Source organism: Olea europaea, chromosome 21 (assembly GCF_002742605.1).
Source record: "Olea europaea var. sylvestris chromosome 21, O_europaea_v1, whole genome shotgun sequence".
Taxonomy (NCBI): Eukaryota; Viridiplantae; Streptophyta; class Magnoliopsida; order Lamiales; family Oleaceae; genus Olea; species Olea europaea.
Window position 1 is genome coordinate 11,806,217 of NC_036257.1, and position 20,971 is coordinate 11,827,187.

General features: G+C 36.2%; 1 pseudogene; it reads right to left on the reverse strand.

Moving 5' to 3' along the window:
• Nucleotides 1–1,439: 1,439 nt before the first annotated feature.
• On the reverse strand, nt 1,440–16,887 carry LOC111370126 (annotated as a pseudogene).
• Between the last annotated feature and the right edge of the window lie 4,084 nt (nt 16,888–20,971).

The window sequence follows — 20,971 nt, forward strand, 5'->3', positions numbered from 1 at the left end:
AACTCTTGCTACTATATCTGATTTTTTTTTATTTTTTATTATCTTCGACTAGTGTTTTGAAGAAGACGTCATAGAGGGCATCTCCTTGTAGATTTGCTTTGCGTAATTGATTGCCAACACTCTCCAGCAAATTGTGTGACAACTTTGAGACAAGCAAGGCTCTTGCTTTGTATCAAATTTAGCCTTTTTCTGCCATATATTCTCACTGCATTGTTTATAAATGATATCAGAAGTAGAATCATCTACTTTATAACCACAGTAAATGGAATTGCATGGATCAAGATTAGTGCTTGGCTGAAGTATGGCATGTTTGGCTAGATATTTGACATGAATCATTATGACTGAATCGCATAAAGAAATACCGTGTCTAATATTTTGCACTAAACATGCCATATGTACTCAAAAATACCATAAAATTCAACACTTCTCAGTAAAATTAATCCTAACCTTGCGTGTAAGCTAGTTGACTATTTAAAATGAAAATTTCCCAGAAGTTAAGTAAAGTGCTTCTTAGAGTAGGTGAAAGTGAGGTCAGGAAAATATAATTGACCTGGATTTGAGGTTAAGTTGATTAACTGAAATCAATTCTTTAAATCAGGATATGGTAATTGTTAGGTGATCCTTAATGGTGGCAATAATTAATAAAACTCGATGGAAAATAATATTGTTAGTGACTTGATTATATACAGTATATTAATGTTTATTTTACAGCGCATGTTAAAATCGTCAATTTTTTTCTATCAAACTGTATAACATACTTTGTATTCGATGGCTTACCAAGTGTTATTATTGTAAATTCTTTTATTAGAAAATGTTTAGAAAAAAGAGAAATGGAGTGTTGACCTTTAGAGTTGCTCATTTCATGCTTATGGTGATATCTACTTCATATAAAAAATGTTGAAAATGAGTTTCGATTTATGAACTCATGTACTGTCTTCTTCTTCTTCTTCATTCTTTCATCGAATGGCAAGCGTCTTTCATACATTGTATGGAGATTGCAAAGTTTTGGCGCCAAGATTTTCAGGGTTAGTCCTCCAACTCCATGCTTTAACTGCTGAAATTTGAAGGAGAATTACTGGCTACAGCTATAACATATTGAAGTTTTCTGCCTTCAACTGGTTGCATATGTGTAATTCTGGATCACATAGAATTGCATTTTATTTGGTAACATGGGTGTTTGCCATCTTCTGGATAAAGGCAAAGGATAGGAACCAACTTAACAACAAGAGAAACTAAGCTTTATTCCAATAAAATTCAATTCTATGGAATCAAGAATTAAAAATCTTAACAGACATGATATAAAGAATCTGGTAATGGAAAAGGCTTGGATACATCGGTGTGGTTCAGAGTTCAGGTAGTGATAAGGTGCATCAAATTTCAAGCAAGACAGTACCTAATTCGTCTGATACAATATCTACCATTAACAGCAGTAACATTGACTAATCAAGTGAAGTTTGAGGAGTAGGAACAAGATATAGCTTGTTTTTTTGTCTAACAGCAATGCCAAGTATCTCAGTCATGTCTAGATCCTCCGGCTTTTTCCCATTGGGAAGTTTCCAGTCGAAGTGGTAAAGTAGTTGAGCAAGAAGAAACTTGACATTGGCTATACCAAATGATATGCCCGGGCATATCCTTCTTCCTCCACCAAAAGGGAGATATTCAAAATGCGTTCCTGTGAATCCAATACCACTGCCTGCAAATCTCTCTGGCTTAAATCTCTCAGCATCCTTCCAATACTCGGGATCCCTATTGATTGCGAAGACATTCAAAATTACTTTGGTATTGACTGGTATATTGTATTGTTGAATGAGAGAGTATATTGTAGAAAAATAATTGTCATTAATTCTTCTCATAGGTACATAATAGTAGTTATATTTACAGCAGAAAACAAAGGAAAGAAAGAATAAAGTAAGAAAGAAAAATTAAATTCTAATTTTAAGGAAACTAAATCTCTTAAAATATGTCAGATTTAGAAGTTTTCTAACACTCCGCCTCAAGCTTGTTTAAAGATATCTTCCATGGCCAGCTTGCTGATTAAGCTTTCAAACTGTTTCTTTGGCAGACCCTTTGTAAGTACGTCTGCTATTTGCTTGGCTGTAGAAATATAGGGCATACAAATTACCCCACTATCTATTTTTTCCTTTATAAAGTGTTTGTCCACCTCCACATGTTTCGTTCTGTCATGATGAACTGGATTGTGAGCTATAGCTATTGCTGCCTTATTATCACAATATAGTTTCATAGGTAATGAATTAGTGACTTTCAACTCTTCGAGTAATCTTTTAATCCACAGTGCTTCACAAATTCCATGAGCAATAGCCCTGAACTCGGCCTCTGCACTACTCCTTGCCACCACTCTTTGTTTCTTGCTGCGCCATGTTACTAAATTTCCTCCAACAAATGTACAGTAACCAGAAGTTGATCTTTTATCAGTAACACTTCTAGCCCAATCCGCATCAGTGTATATTTCAACTTGTAAATTCCCATAACCTCCAAATAGTAGGCCTTTACCTGGAGTCCCCTTTAGGTACCTTAAAATCTTGTAAACAGCATCAAAATGTTCAGGTCTTGGTAAGTGCATAAACTGGCTTACTACACTTGTTGCAAAAGCTGTGTTAGCCGTGTATGAGAGAGATATAGGAGTTTTCCTACCAATCTTTGGTGTTGTTCTCTGATTCGGCTCTATGGGAGTCTCTGCAGCTTTACACCCTAATAAGCTTGTTTCTCCAAGTAAATCAAGAATATATTTTCGTTGAGAAACAAATATACCTCTCTTTGACCTTGCAAACTCCATACCAAGAAAGTATTTCAAATTACCTAAGTCTTTGATCTCAAACTACTTAGCAAGAATCTTCTTTAATCTCTCAATTTCATTGCTACCATTTCCTGTCAGAATAATATCATCAACATAAAAATAAGTATAGCTACTTTGTCTCTACCAATGTGTCTATAGAACATAGTGTGGTCAGCTTGGCCTTGATTGTAGTCGTGACTCTTTATCACCCTTCCAAAGCATTCAAACCAAGCTCTTGGAGATTGCTTGAGTCCATACAAAGACTTCCTCAATCTTCACACCTTCCCTTTGCCTCCTTTGATTTCAAATCTCGGTGGTAGATCCATAAAAACTTCCTCCTCTAAGTCTCCATTTAAGAAGGCATTATTTACATCTAATTGATACAAGGGCCAGTTGAAATGGACTGCTAGAAAAAGCAACACACAAATTGAATTCATTTAGCTACAAGAGCAAAGGTTTCCTAATGGTCAATTCCGTATGTTTGAGTGAACCCTTTTGCCACAAGTCTTGCTTTGTATCTTTCTATACTACCATCAGCCTTGCATTTGATTGTAAATACCATTTACATCCCACGATTTTCTTCCCCTCTGGTAGATCACCAATTTCCCTAGTACCATTAGTAATTAGTGCATTCATACAGCCAGTCTCCACTTTGGGTAATCCAGGGCTTCCTGAATGGTTCTTGGAATAAACAAATGAGAAATATTGGATGTAAAGACCTTATGAGCATCAGAGAGTCTATGATATGATAGATATTTTGAAATAGGATGTGTGGTAAAGGTTCTAGCTCCTTTCCTAAGGGCTATAGGTAGTTCAATATCAGCAGAATTGTCAACAAAAGGAATAGGAATGAAAGAGTTACCTTGTGTACTGGAAGGACCAACTTGTGGAGGTGATGATGAGTGGAATTGCTCCGGATTGGAAGAAGGATTTCTATTATTTTGATAATCTCTTCTACTAGTATAAGCACGAAGTTCAGATGAAGTAACACTTGGTAGTATTTCTTCCCCCGTTGAGAATCACTTATGTCTTGTATAGGTAGACTCGGGTTTTCATCATTTTCACTAGATAACTTTTCTTTTTCTTGACCCTTTAAAGGAGTATGGATATTCAAGTCAATGTTAGGGAAAATATTGGAAAGAAGATTAAGATCAGAAATTTGCCAGGACTCATCTTCACTTCTTCCTTTCTCCCCCTGAAGATAATCATGGCTAAAGCAAGGCTGTTTTTCAAGGAAAGACACATCCATGCAAATGTAAATTTTCTTTGTAAGAGGGTTGAAACATTTGTACCCTTTCTTATTAGGAGCATATCCAAGGAAAACACATTTTTCTGCCCTAAGGTCAAGTTTGGATCGGAGATGGGTTGGTATGTGAACAAAGACAGTGCATCCAAAAACCTTTAGTTGTAAATCTAATGCTATTCAACAAGTAGGAAAAATCCTTTTTAGATAGGCTAACGGAGTGATGTATTTTAAAATATGAGTAGGCATTTTATTAATAAGGTAACATGCAGTCAAAATAGCATCACCCCATAAGTATTTAGGAACATGCATAGAAAATATTAGGGCTCATGCAACCTTTAGTAAATGACGATTTTTTCTTTCATGTGCTAAAAGTTTGTTGTGGTGTGTCGCAACAAGTAGATTGGTGTTGAATACCTTTTGTTGACAAAAAGTTCTCAAAAATTTGTTAAAATATTCAGTACCATTATCAGTTCGAAGGATACTAATTTGTATTTGGAATTGATTTTCTATCATGTGCTAAAAGTTTTTGAATAATTTTTCAACATCAGATTTATCACTCATCAGATAAACCCAACACAATCGTGTATGGTCGTCAATAAATGTTACAAACCATTTTTTTCACATGTGCTAGAGATTTTTGACCCCAAACATCACTATGAATTAAATAAAAGGGTTTTGAAGCATGATAACCTATTGATCGATAAGTGTTCCGATGACTCTTGGATAGATGACAAGTATCACAATAAAGGGAGTTGCAATCAACAGTTTTAAATAAGTTAGGGAACAAATGTTTTAAATAGCGAAAATTAGGATGTCCTAGTCTAAGATGTCAAAGCATAATTTGTTCTCGCACAGGTATTGAATTGTTACCATTTGTACTTAACCCCTGAACTTGTTTATTGTTGAATAGGGTATCATCAAAATAATAAAGTCCATCAATCATCCTAGCACTGCTAATCATCCTCCCCGATAGTTGGTCTTGAAATTCACAATGGGAATCAAAGAATATGGCTCAACAATTAGAATCACATGAGAGTTTACTAACAGATAGCAAATTAAAAGCAAGTTTAGGAACATGAAGGACAGATTTTAGTTCGATTTTCTCAGAGATTTGGATAGAACATGTTCCTGCAATAGATGAGGGACTTCCATATGCAATTCTAACCTTTTTATTACCTGGATAAGGGTAATACGATTGAAAAAATTGTAAAGTACTAGTCATATGGTCGGATGAACTAGAATCAATAATCCATGGTGAAAAAGTGAAACCACAAGAATATGTACTAGGGAGATCGCCCGTTTGGGCCAAAGAACCATTAGGAGGGCTGCATGTAGGAATGAAGTTTAGCCATTTAAGAAGGTGATCCACCTGCTCAGCACTTAGGAAATTAGCCATGAATTAGAATTTTAATCATACTCGTAACTTTAAATAATTGACTAGTCCAGCAATAAAAAACAATAGTAATTAAAAGAGCCCAAATATATCAGCAGGCCCAAAAGAGTAATTCAACACTATAATTAACACCCAAATGAACCCACAAACTTAAGTCCAATTTACCAAGCCCAACAGTGGCTGAAATATGACAGCCCAAAGACAATATGATAGCCCAAAAAATATTTTAAATCAAACCACAGTCCACAATGAGGAAATAGTGGCCATTGGCCGATTGACTCGGCCATTTTTCCAAAGAGGCCTTTGACTAGTTAGAAAAAAAAAAGCAAAAATGTTTAAAATTTTGAAAACCAACAAAAACAAAGAGAAACCCAAATTTACCCTTACCATTTGAAAAAGAAAGAGAAGACAGTAAGGAAAGTAGAAAATTACTGTAGCACCGTTGACCCAGGCACCGATAAAAAAGGAAAAACAAGAGACCCAATTGGTCATTTCTCTCTGAAGAAGGTATGATTTTTATACCAAGAAAAAGTATGTTTTTATTTTATTTTTTGGAAAAAAGTATGATTTTATATATATGTGTTGAGAAATCCTTGTGTAAATGTGAAATTCGGATAAAAATATTGTTTGGGAGGGGAAAATGAAGTGAAGATCGCCGAAAATGGAGTTTTCTGATGATCTCCACGTTTTACCGTGGCAGGGCCGTCTGGCCCAGACGTGCCCAAATGGCACAGTCAACTGGGCCGTCGGGGCGCTTGGACCGCCAGTTATTTGGGTCGTGGGCCTACAATTTTTTTTAATTTTTCATAATTATTGAAGTTAATTAAATAATTATTAATTGCTTATATTGTGTTCTCTAATATTTGATTATATATATATATATATATATATATATATATATATATAAAGAATTTAAATAAATATATAAACATTTGTGAAATAATAAAAATAAACAATTAAATTAGATATGAAAATGTCAATTAAATTAACTTTTTACGAAGCAATTAAAATAAATTTGTAAATATGAAATAAGCAATATGCGTAAAGAATTAAAATAAATGTTTAAACCTTAATTAAAAATGAAAAAGTAAATTAAGTGTTAGATAAATAATTGAAATAAGCAATTAAAATATTAAAATAAACGATCAAATTAGCAAATTAAGTATAAGGAAAATAGTAATTTACGTTCATTTTGTTTATTCCGTTATCGGTTGGTTATTGCATCTAGTAGCAGTGTGTTATTATATATTTTTAATATTTTTATTTATCGAACATAATTTGCATAGGGTTCTAATATTTGAAATTTTGCAGGATGGAATATCATCTGGACGACGCTGTCAGACAGATCCCTGGTAAAGTTACGTAAAGTTACGTCGAATTGTAACTTTACCAGCTTCGCTTTGGTATTAAATTTGCTGGATGACGATCACGCAGACATATTACGTCGATCATGCTTATGGCCATTGTATTCGTTGCGTGATGTACAGTGGTCTGGGCAGCTGCTCGATGCCCTGTTATGTCGCTTGCTGAAGCCAGTTGACGGAGACGCCCTCCATTTTGATCTTGGGGGTAAGGTAACCACGTTCTCCGTATTTGAGTTTGCCCTCGTCACTGGACTGCGATGTACGAACGATGCATAGGCAAGGGCCTGTGTTCCGAGGAACAGGAGGCTGTTGAATGAATATTTTCATGGACAGACGACGGTTACTCTAGCGCAGTTAGGAGATGCATTAAGGAGATGTGATCGCATGTCTAATAGGCTGAAGTTGGGCTTGGTGCTTATCATCGAGAGCATACTCCGGTGTCATCACAAGAAAACTAAGCAATTAAAATATTAAAAGAAACGATCAAAATAAGGTTTAGTGAAATAATTAAAAGAAATAATTATATATTAAATAAGTAATATCAATCAAATTAACAAATTAAGTATATGGAAAATAGTAATTTACGTTCATTTTCTTTATTCCGTTATCGGTTGGTTATTACATATAGTAGCAGTGTGTTAGTATATTTTTGTTTATCAATTACCTATAAACAAAAAATTTTGTTTATCGAACATCATTTGCACAGGGTTTTAATATTTGAAATTTTGCAGGATGGAATATCATCTGAACGACGCTGTCAGACAGATCCCTGGTAAAGTTATGTCGAATTGTAACTTTACTAGCTTCACTTTGGTATTAGATTTGCTGGATGACGAGCACGCGGACATATTACGTTGATCATGCTTATGGTCATTGTATTCATTGCGTGATGTACAGTGGTCTGGACAGTTGCTGATGCCCTGCTATGTCGGTTGCTGAAGCCAGTTGACGGAGACGCCCTCCATTTTGATCTTGGGGGCAAGGTAGCGACGTTCTCCATATTTGAGTTTGCCCTCGTCACTGGATTGCGATGTACAGATGAAGAAGAGGCGAGAGCCTGTGTTCCGATGAACAGGAGGCTGTTGAATGAATATTTTCGTGGATAGACGACGGTTACTCTAGCTCAACTGGGAGATGCATTAAGGAGATGTGATCAGATGTCTGATAGGCTGAAGTTGGGCTTGATGCTTATCATTGAGAGCATACTCCGGTGTCATCACAAGAAGACATCGATTGACATTTTTCATTTGAAGGTTGTTGATGATATTGATGTCTTCAACAACTACCCATGGGGCCGGAGATGTTTTCTAGATACATTACGCGTGTTTAGTAAGGGGTTTTCGATGCCAAAGGGGATAAGCCCGAGCGCAAATACGATGCATATGGACTGCCGTTGGCGCTACAGGTATATGTTTAAGTTAATGAATTACCTACACTTTTTTTTATTGAATTCTATACATAATAATTGTAATTGCTGTAGATATGGGTATACGAGATTGTCCCCATCTTGGCCAGTTGGTATGCGAGGAGAGGGGAGACACGCTGTCCTCGGATGCATCACTGGCTAGCACAAGACAAGCCGCTTGCCAGACAGTTATCGGCTCTCCTCGACGATCCTGAGGTACGTATTATACAATTGCTATTTATGTTGTATGTCCTTTTACAATCTCAATATATAGTCATTAACTGTGACATGTCAAATGTCAGCTTGAAGTTCTCATTGAATTGGCACTGTCGATCGAGGAGGAGAGTTAGTTTTATATTCTCGAAATACCTGTTCGGACTGCGCATGACGATCAGATGTCTGAGTCGAGGGTGGATCGAGATAGGGTATGTTACTGTGCAGGATTGTTGAATATCGCTTTAATCTTGTAATTAAGTGCTTTACTTGTAATATTTATTTTTCTAGGAGGGTCGTTTAGTACTACCTCCGTTAAGGATGTCATATCCACCGATGAGATCACGTTCGGCGAGGATGTCACCTCCGCCGAAAAGATCACGTCCGGCTACGCCAGAGGTTCAGATGCCTGAGTCCAGCGTTGATCGAGATAGAGTATGTTACTTAAAAATATTTTTTTGATTGTCGTTTTAATTTATTTGTTAGGTTATTCATTTGCAATAGTTATTTTTTCAGGAGGGCTTTCCAGTATCGCCTCATGTACCTAGTCACCGTGCTTCGACGATTGATTTGTTCGAACTCCTAATGGAAATGAGAGGAGACATGGCAGAGTTACGGGATAATGTTGTGACACTACGAGCTGAGTTCGGGGACATGGCAGAGTTACGATATGATGTCGCGATGTTACGAGCTTGGTTAGGAGACCTTCATGTTGAGGTTGTAGTGATACGGGGCGACATAGCAGGCCTGCGTGGGACAGGCGATTCTTGAGATGGAGGAGCTAGCAGAGAGACAGGTCCCTATCGAGACGGAGGGGGTAACAGACTGACTGGTGGCTATCAGGACGGAGGGGGTCGGATGGGGTATGTTGACTCATCGTGGCCATCAGTTGCTACATTTGATTTATTTTTAAATAACACGATAGGGATGGAGGAGCGAGAGGGGATACCTGTGGTGGAGGGAGTACCCGTGCAGGGGATACCTGAAGATGTCGAGGAGGTACCGGAGGTGAAGGTGGTACCCGAGATGACGTCACCTGAGGCAGAGGGGGTGCCCGTGCAGGGGATACCCGGGGATGCCGAGGGGGCACCGAAGGAGGAGAGGGTGCCGGAGGTGGAGGTAGTGCCCGAGAAGACGCCAGACTCGCCGAACATGGTCTTTGTGTCGGAAGAAGGTGTCCCGATAGCGGGCGAGGGGGTCGTCCTGATGGCTTGGGAGATGGAGGTTCCCGAGACGGATGAGGAAAGGACGTGTGCTGTTGATGGAGCGGGTGGTCGGCAAGAGGTCGAGGGTGCCATTACAGTATGTCGTTTCTCCCTTTACCGCGGAGGCGAAGAGGAGAAGGTTCGTCGATGGGACGCACCCGAATTTATTCAGGGAGGTGGACCACGCCAAGTGAAAAGCCTTTGAGACGGAGTGGAGAGCAATAAAGCCTAGGTAAGTTTTGTATTTTGTAGAATTAGTATAGTAAGCAGACGCTGACACATGTATTCTTCTTGTAACTAAAAATTCCGTTCTTATTTTTTCAGGGCCAGCCGCACGATTGTTCAGAAGACGATCTCAAATGCTTACAAGTGGTTCCACAACATCACCACTTCCGGGTTTGGCTCGCCGATGATGTAAGTGAAATGAAAATATTGTTATTTATTATGTATGTTCAAAATCAAATTTTTGAATCAAATTCATAGATTAACTCCTTTCTTTATTGGTGTTTCTTGATATAACACATCGACTTGACCATGGATTTGCTACAAGATCGAGTTGAAAGACATCCAAAATCATTCAACATTCCTGGCAGACTCATATTAAACACCGAGTTCATCTGTGCCATTGACATTGAGTACCGGTCGTTCCAAGCTATGGGTAACGAGTACACGGTGCCAGCATATATGAAGGAGTGGGTCGTAGGGATGTGACCGAGTGTCAGAGGAAAGCTATGGGAAGGCTGTACGCATATGTACATGCCAGTACGTGTGAATCATCACTACATTGTAGTAGAAATCGTATTCGTCGACTCCACTATGTATGTGTACGACCCCGATTATTCATACCTGACACAAGGTCAATTTAAGCAAAATCTAGAGTCGGTGTCTGGGATCGTTACCTTGATGGCTAGACGAGCAAATATCACTGTGCAGGACAGATTGGCTACCGTGCGGAACACAATGACGGCGAGACAACAAATAGCGTAAGAGTTTGTAATTTTATTTTTGTCATCTACATCTTAGGTTCTAACTAATTTTCGATGTGCTAATACAACATTGTTTAATTGTATGGGTGATTGCGACATGTTCGTCATCAAGTACATAGAATTTTTAGTGTAACACATAAGATTGATGCAATCAACCAGGCATGGATACAAAATTGGAGAAATAAATAACATGTGATTTATTTGAATTTAATGAGGATCCGTAAATAATTGTACATATTTTTACATTTATTTAAATATTGTACATTTCATTCATTCATTTGTAATTACGAAAAAATTGTAAAATATTAATTATTTATGTAATATTTAAATATTTATTTTACAATTTATGTGTTTATTTATAATATTTGTGTGTATTGTGGATAACGCAGTGTTTAGAAAAAACTTCGATTTCAAATAATTAACATAAATAATATGTATAAATAATGTGTGTAACAAATGAAAGTAATAAATGAAATGTTTAAAAAAAACTAAATCTAATAATTAACATAAATAATATGCATAAATAATTAACGTCAATATTATAAATAATCACATTGTCAATAGTTATTAAAATTACACATCCGTTACATTGTCATGCAGAGGGATTTGATTTGTACAATATCTTCTAGTATGCCCTGTTGCACCGTACTTACGAGGCAGGAAAAGGAAAAGCTCTCCGATAGATGGTATTCTAAACGTACGTGTACGTCCAAGAGTACGTAGTCCAACTACTAGTGGCAACAAGTTATTCAGTGGGAGAATGTGGTCGGGAACTTCCCACCCGACTTCGTTTGGTATAGGAAATATTGTTTCCGCATACGCTGCTCTCCAATAATCAGTCAGGTAATACACACTGCATAAAGTGTGTGGTGGAAATCCTCTATATATAGCCACTGCCACTGCATATGTACACGAAAAACTCTCCAACTGAGATCGTCTACATATGCACGTGTTATCATTCAAGTCCACGATGGTTTCGAAATTATGTGCACATCTCACGGAGAAGTGAAAATGATCCAGTAGTTCTACATATACCTTTCTCGCCACATCTAGAGTCTTGAAGAGCTTATCTTCTTGAGCCGAGGTTAGCACACTTGCACAACTCTATGATTCCTCTTGTCGATCATAAAACCACTGTTGTAACTTGTCACGAATGTTCTCAATCATTGCGAGAATTGGTAACTCTCGATCTTTCTTGAATAAAGCGTGAAGCGACTCTGCATTGTTCGACATCATCATGTTTTATCGACGTCCTAGACAATGTGATCGTGCCCAATATTCAATCCCCATCTCTGTTAGATACTTCCATGCAGCATGTGATTTACTGTCTATTTCGACCATGAGCTTTTCAAACTCTTCAAAATTGTAAGCCTCTACAGCTCTCCTAAACAATGCAATGATGCCCTTGCCTCGATACCTAGTCTTCAAGTTTCCCTGTATATGGTACATAAAATAACCATGACGTGCCTCGGGGAAGACTTCGGCGATACCATTTATTATTGACTGCCCTCGATCGGTTACGAGTTCAAGGTTTTCGACATCCCCAATTACTTCCCTCAACTTCGTGAAAAACCAACTCATCGCTACATCATTTTCTCCGTCGACTATGCTGAACGCAAGAGGGTAAATTTGGATGTTCGCATCTTGGCATGTTACAATAATCAACTTGCCCCCATATCTCGCCTTAAGGGTTGTATCGTCGAGTAAGATTAGGGGTCGCATTGCATTTCGAAATCCTTGAACACATTGTTCAAGGGCCATAAAGAAATATTTGAAACAATTATCATCACCCTTCTCAATAAAAAATGTCGACTCAGTATTAGTTCTTCCCATGTTATAGCAATACTTGGCAAACATAAATAAAAATAATCATAATTTAGAAAATCTATTAAATATTAAATGAACATAAAAATAAACAATTCAATTAAATAATTAATTACATATAAATAAAAAATTGAAATAAAATAATTAAAAATTAAAATAACAAAGAAATAAATAATTAAACAATGAAATACTTGGTTAATTTAGCATAACTCTCCTCGGTCGAACCCATCAAATCCTCCAATGCACATTCTTTAGTCTTACAAGCCTTCTCATAGTTCATGACCACCATTTACTCTCGTTGAACGTCATTAATGATGTCCGAAGGTCTATAGATCGTTCGTGGGTTCTGAAACTTGTGCATTATTTCTCGACCAATGAACCATGATCGGGTCTGCCTATGATTATTTCGATGAATACCCACTTCGCAAGTATGTTCTCGTGCATACTTACGGATTACAAAGAACTCATTCGTATCCATCTCAGTTGCTCGCAAACGCCAATGGCAACTATCGTCAATGCAGATAATTGTGTACGTCGATTTGTTTGATTTCTTCACTTTAAACTCGAAATTATGTTTTAAAGCAATCCGGTGCACATCTTCTTGCAATTCTTTCTTTGATTCAAATAGTTGCTTGACATATACATCTTCATCATCGGGAACTACACGTGAATAATTAGAGGACCGTATACTCGGTCCGGCCTATGAGCTCCCACCCGACTCATGTCTCCTACGGGATAAAGCAATCAAATCCTCGTTTGTAAATGCGTTTTCATTCTTGTTGTCTTCAACCACCAATGGAATTCTGTACGTAACAGTGTGATCATGGTGAGTAGCATTGGTCTCTGGAATAACCACATCATCTTCATGAACAATCTGAATTGTATCCCAAACATCATTTACATTACGATTCTCTTCATTTGAAACTTCATGTTCACCCTCTGGACATTCTTCCCCAATAAAGTTACGCAAATAGGAGTTCACTTTCAACCTTGGTTCAATTTAATTAGATGTTTCATTTCCACTTCAGAAGTAACTTTCATAGATAGAATTGGAATGGTTGAATGCTTATGAAAAAAAAATCTCAATTTCATATCGTACTGAGAGGGATCGACGTTAAGCATGTTTTGTATATCATGGTACATTTTTGCAAACGATGTACTCCTTGTTATAAAAATTGCTTTAACCTCATCTCCTTCACTCGTCCATTTACATTCTCACTGAGCATTTTCATTCATTTGAAATTCACCGAAATAATAAATTAGGACACATGCTGATACCATATCTGCCACAAATTAAAAATAAGGAATTAATATATAATTTTTTAAATTGTTCATTTCATATTTAATTTAATTTTATACTTTAAATAATTCATTGATTATTTTAATTGTTTCAAAAATATTTATTTCAATTAGTATTCATATTCATTAATATTTACTTCAATAAACATATATTGAATATGAACAAATAAATTATAAAATTTGAAAAAAATAGAAAAAGAAAAGTCGACTGCGTCCAGTCGGCCTAGATATCTGGGCCGACTGGACGTAGCCGGCTGTTCTCAGCCTGCGCAGCTATCCGAGCTGGCTGGAAACATCCGGCCCAGATTTAAAACAGTCGGCCCTTAAATCTGGACCGGCTGAAATTTTTTATTTTTTCCCTTTTTCAATGAAATAATGTTTAAATATTTATTTTACAGACACCTATAAATTTTTCCTGTAAAATATATGCATACAGAGATGAATTTTTTCGCTTTTGCTATAAAAAATTATACATCTGTGTTTAAATACTGTAATAATTCATCTGCATTTGTCAAAATAAGATTTAAAGATTCAAACAGTAAATTTAACTAAAACAAAATTAAAATACGTATTTACACTTACCAATTTCCAGTGCCAACTGTGAGTATTGTTTTTTTGTTGAACCTTTGATAATTTTGTGAGATTTCAATATTCTAGTAGATGGAAGAAAAAATTTCTTTTTCACTGTATTGAAGAAACTGATAAGCAAAATTGATTTTGAAATTTACGTGTGGAAGTGATTGAATTTATTTAAACTTTTAAGGGTATTATTGTCTTTCAAAGAATTAACATATTTTTATAATTGTGGAACATAAACAAGGGCACAATTTGTCTTTTTCAATACAAGAGGCCAATGTGGTGAATGCAAAAAAAAAAAATTGGTCAAAGTGCAAAACTTGTTGCTTGACTAAGCCAATTTGAAAAGTACCCCACCCACAATTAAGATTCTACTGTTGCGTCTTCAAGTTGCCTGCCGTTCGTTGCTGTACATGCAGATTCTGCCGACCAACTTTAGAACTCCGACCTGCACAAGAGATGATAACACCGCACAGAATACCCAAAAAAATACTCAAAGTTCCCACCATTCAAACTTCAATACTACTATGACAACGATCCAGCTCTATCGACTCCAACTGTCGTGACAGAGCTCCAACCCTATAGACAACTGAATTTCAGACTACGTTGAAGAGACGAGAGAGATGCCGAGTGAAGGCTCCGAATTTTACAAACTAAAGGTTGACTATAGTTGTCGACCACAATGATGAGCTCTTTGACCGCAGACGACATCTGGAAACTCACGAAGGGATAACAAGTTCGAGGATTTATAGGGCTTTAATACCATGTTGAATGAGAGAGTATATTGTAGAAAAATAATTCTCATTAATTCTTCACATAGGTACATAATAGTAGTTATATTTACAGCAAAAAACAAAGGAAAGAAAGAATAAAGTAAGGAAAAAAAATTAAATTCTAATTTTAAGGAAACTAACTCTCTTAAAATATGTCAAATTTGGGAGTTTTCTAACATGTATCCATCAATATCTCTAAGCTCAATGCATGTTCTAGGAAGTAACAAGGCAAGAGGTGGATGAAGCCTTAGAGTTTCTTTGACCACCATCTTCAAATAGCTCAACCCCTCTAAGTCAGTTTTTCGAATGTTGTCCTTTCCTCCATGAACTTATCTCAGTTCAGCTCGAGCTTTTGCCATCACTTTAGGGTATCTCATCATACATAGCAAATGCTATTGTTGTTGCGGAAGTATCTGTTCTAGCAGAGAAAACACCATGTATACAGAGTGAAGCAACACTTTAGATCACAATCGAATTGTTCTGGATCACAATAGAGTAGGAAGTAGCTTACCAGAATGATAGCTTTTACACTGTTGATTGTGATAGGAAATTTGAGATCATCTGCTTCTTTAAGTCTTAAGAGAACATCGACTAGATCTTCCTCCCGTGGTTAACCATTGAACTTCTCTTAGTTTGCCAGTCTTTCTTTATGCACCTCGATGATATTGTTGAACACTTGATAAATTTTGTAATGCAACTTTGTCAATTTTGATTTCAATCCACTAATGTCTTGAAGGATTTTGATTAAAGGAAACAAATCAGCAACATCAAAACCTCCAGAAGAGGATGCAAACTCTTTGAGCAGTGGCAACAATTCCTCCTGGTTCTTGCATCTCTTTCCAAATGCTGCTCTGCAGACTACATTATTTGCATACGTAAAGAACTTTTGAGTGAAGTCAATTAGTGAAAATAAAGATGATTGGATGGACTCAACGAGATTGAAGGCCACTTCCTCATGAATAGAGCTAAATGATCAAACATTCTTCTGGCTCAGGAGTTCCAAGGTGCAGATTTTCTGTATCTGTCTCTAGTACCCACCATAGGGAGCGAAAGCTATGTCTGAATAATTATACTTCATGCTATCAGGAGATGGAAGTCTTGGCCTCAATGCAAAGGCAACGTCATGAGTTTTTAGCACCTCTTTAGCAGCCCTAGGAGTCGATATGACGACTGCAGAAATTTTACCAAGCTGTAAGTGCAAAATAGGCTCATATTTTCCAGCCAAGTTTCAAAGGACATGATGTGGTACTAAACCTGCCATTGCAAGGTGTTGCAAACTTCTAATTAGAGGCAGTTTCCATGGACCTAGGGAGATGAAGATGATGAGAAAAGAGGGCAACGTGCGTTCTATTTTGTAAGGAGACATGATCCTTTATTTCAGTTTCGAGTATTTATTGGCAGAACTAGAGCTTCTAAAATGAATTTTTGTTTGTGTTTCTAAGTTGTTGGACTTTTCCTTTAGTAAAGATTCCCATTGTGCAAGGTTTGAATCCTTCATTTCAGTAATACAAAAATCTTTCGAGTATATTCTTCTATGTAACAAGAAATTTAAGAGATTTCCCATTTCTGGTAGGGGTTTTGATAAACAAACAGGGCAATGACTCCTCCTCTAATTTGGCACCCTGTTACAAGGGCCTGTCACCATAGCAAAGCCCATCTAGTAGACCAAAAGTTATCCTTTTGCTGATAACAAACAAATTCAGAAGGCTTCAAGATCAACTTTAGCATATCATCTAAACTACAAGCATAAGTGATTGGTTCAATTACACAATACATATGACATTTGGAATTATCTGCGTGTAATATCATGTTATTAGTTGAAGATGTCTGGAATAGCTCTGTGGGTACTGTTGTTTAATCAATCAACGTATATTTCTTTGTGGTTTTCATAAATTGGTGTAGTAGTTGAACTATTCAATATCTATTTCTGTTAAAATGGTGCTTGACATTTTGGAGGCCCAATGATGCAGCCCAAGTTGTGGATCAATTAAAAGAATGTGACCCGGTTGTTTAAATTGGACAAAGGCATTTTTTTTGTTAAACGCATTTTCTCGAATGGATGTTTTAGATTATAACACGTGGAGCCTTTACAACCGCTGAATGCATGCTGATATATATACTTCCTATGACTTTTTGTTGGGCAATGCAATCATATTTTCGAGAGACTTCTAGGGTTTTCTCTCTTCTTCGTCTTTGTCTTTCTCTCTGAAAATCTCTGGTTTTTTCTGAAAACTTTTGTAATCTTGATATTCTTGATGAGATCTAGAGTGCTTATACAGTGAGATTTGATTTTTTGCTCATGTTGAGTAGTTTTTTTAGGGTTACTTGGTGTAATCGTTTATGAGGTTAGGGTTTTCGAGAAAAAGGGAAGTCTGAGGGTAGATCTGTGTGATTCTTGATTCTGTAACCTTGTATTGAAACTTTTACTGGCTATTTCTAGTGGATTGGAGCAATAACCATTTGATTGTCTCAATCAGTTGCAGCAAATTATGACACACAAAACTGATACATCCATCTCAATCAAGCCATTTGATTGCTTTGATTATCTGAATTGTAAATAAAATTTAAGTTTTACCATTTGTGCAGAAATGATTTCACAAGAAACAATACAAAACAATCACTTGGAGAGGATTCACGTGAATAAAATAGTGGAAAAAAAAAAGGAAAAGAAAAAACTACCTCCACCTGCTACGTGTGTTCTAGAGGGGCTCACAGAATTCCTCCTCTATATACACAACAGATCTCATAAAATTTTGTAACTTTATTGGGTCAGTTAATTTAACCTTAGTGATTTTAGGAATAAACTCTTTGTACAGACCCATTTGCACAGAATCTGTACGGGGCCTCTCACATGGGGGAGGACCCCACATGTGGGGTCCACCCCCATGTGAGAGCATTTGTACAGACTCTGTGCAAATGAGTTTGTACGAATAGCATTTTTCGTGATTTTAATTTGGGGGACATTTTTTTAAATGATGTTTGGTTAAAATTTGACTTAATCCCTAAAAGTTAACCTGTCTGAAATATTTTTTAGTACTCTCTGTTAACATTTAACTGGTATGTATATTAAATTATTGAGATCTAATATTTTATCATTCTCCGGTCCATGCTGGTGGAATTTTATAAGGGTAATTGGCACAAAACGTCCTTACCTTTGGGTGAACATTTGGGCCTACGAGCGAAAAATCCTTGGTATTCCTTTGTTGATTTTTTGGTTACTCTTTGTTATGAAATTTTGGGACTGAAAAATATACCAACAGTGGTATCAAAGCATTTGATCTGAGCATAATCTTTGATTTGGTCCTTTGTTGTGTTCTTGACGGTCAGAACCTTCAATTGTGCTTTCTGGGGTTATTGATCGCCGTTTTCAGTGGAGAAGTAAAATAGACTGGTATTTGCTATTTTACATTTTTGGCTTGACACGTGTTGGTAACGAGTTTTTAACCCTAAAAGTCTTATTAACCTTCAATTCTAGTGATATATTTAAATCTTCTTGGTTGAAACCCACTTGGATCTTCCTCTGTCTAGGGTTTCATGCGAAAACTCTAGAATCTTTGGGGACTAGGTTTAACTGTTTCTTAAAGAATAGCTGTTAAATTTTGTTTTTTGAAAGTATCTGTCTATGTTTGTGGGGTTATTTGGTTACCCGCTTTCTCTGTTATACATATTGTGCATCTTTGTGAGTAATATCTGCACACCAACACTCTGTGTGTGTACATTTTGTGCATATAAGGATTATTCTCCACACTATACTTTAACTTGCCACTGTTTTTCAAAATAATGAGATCTTCAAAAACTATGACAAGTACAAAAGTTGATAATGAAATTTGGAACGGCAAAGGAGACTATAGTCTATGGAGTTAAAAGATGAAAGCTCTTTTAATGCAACAAAGATGTGCCAAAGCCATTGATGAATCTTGGGGTGAAGAGGTCACTGAAAATAGAAGGAATGAACAAGATGAAATTGCATGGAGCACTATTTTCTTGAAATTTTCAGACATTGTGATTAGGGAGGTAGGGAAAACTACCATTGTAGTTGAAATTTGGACAAAACTTGAGTCACTCTATCAAACTAAAACACTTCCCAATAAATGTTACTTGTAGAAACAGTTTTTCAATTTCAAATTTGATCCTAATTGTGATCTTGAGATGAATCTTGATAGGTTTATTAAACTATCTCAAGATATTACCAATAGTAGTGAGACTTTATCTGATGATCAAAAATTTGTGGCCATGTTATCTTCTTTACCTAATAAATACAAAGAAGTGAAACATGCCCCTGAATATGGTAGAACTTTTGTAATTGTTGATATTATTACTACTTCTTTAAGGAATAAGGATCTTGAGTTCAAAAGTGAATCTAAAATCTCCATAACTGGAGTAGGATACAATGTTAAGGGTAACAATTCCTTAAAGAAGAATAATAATCATCATCACTTGAATAGAAATTTTGGAAAAACAAAAGAATTCTCTACATCTTTTCTAAGGGGCAAATCAAAATTTATAAAGAATAATAGCAAAGCCAAAGGTAGGAAATGTTATTTTTGTGGTAAAGAGGGTCTGTATATTAAAGATTGTATAAAAAGGATTGAGGAACTGAAAAATACAAATAAAGTTGAAGGTGGAGCTGCTATAACTTATGAAGAAGCTACAGCCTCAAATGGACAAGTCTATGTGACCTGTCAACCCCCAATAAGAGATGACTGGATACTTGATTCTGGGTGTACTTTTCATGTCACCTCACAAAGAATGCTTTACTGAACTTTATGAAACTAATGGGGGACAAGTAACTATGGAAAATAATTTTCCTTGCAAAATTAAAGGAATTGGAAAGATTGTGTTAAAACTGAAAAATGAAAATTTGTTGATTCTAAATAAAACCAGATATATTCCTAACTTAAAGAGAAATTTAATGTGTTTGGGTACACTTGATGATGAAGGTTTTAACACAGTCATAACCAAAGGTGTTCTTTCGCTTCAAAAAAAATTTGCTAAGGTAATTCAGGTGGAAAAATCAAATGAATATGTTTTGAAAGGTATTTATCAAAAGAATCAAAACATTGAAATATGGCATAAAAGGTTGGGACACATAAGTGATAAAAACTTGCTTGTCCTTAAGAAACAAGGTTGCCTAGGAAATGATAAGTTGAAAAAGTGTCCTTTGGTGAACACTGTTTATATGGAAAGCAAAAGAAGTTGCCTTTTGCTACTAGTATTCATAAATCTGAATTCTTGATTATTTGCATACTGATCTGTGGGGACCATATCCTGTGAGCACGTATTCTGGTTTCAAATACTATTTCTTGATTGTTGATGATTTTTCAAGAAAAAACTGGGTCATTCTTTTGAAAAATAAATTTGATACCTCTCAAAGTTTTATTAGTTGGAAAACATGTTTTGAAAATCAAGTAAATAGGAATGTTAATGCCCTTAGAACTGATAATGGCCTTGAATTCTGTAATGAAGAATTTGATAACTTTTGTAAGGATAATGGAATCCTTAGACATAGGACTATCAGCTACACTCCTCAACAGAATGGGTTAGCAGAAAGGATGAACAGAACCCTTTTAGAGAGAGTCACTGTTTTGGGAGAAGCTGTTAAAACTGCCTCATTTTTAATAAATAAATGCCCTACAAAATCACTGGACTATAACACACCTTACCGTGTTTGGAATGGTCATCCTGTTGACTACTCCAAACTGAGGGCTTTTGGTTGTGCATCATATGTATACCAAAATGAAGGAAAATTAAAACCTAGATCAATTAAATGTATTTTTCTTGGATATGGTGAAGGTGTTAAAGGTTATAGAATTTGGTTAAAGGATCAGGGAGGGTATAGAGTAATAATCAGCAAAAATATTATTTTCAATGAAATGGATTTCCCTTGTATTAA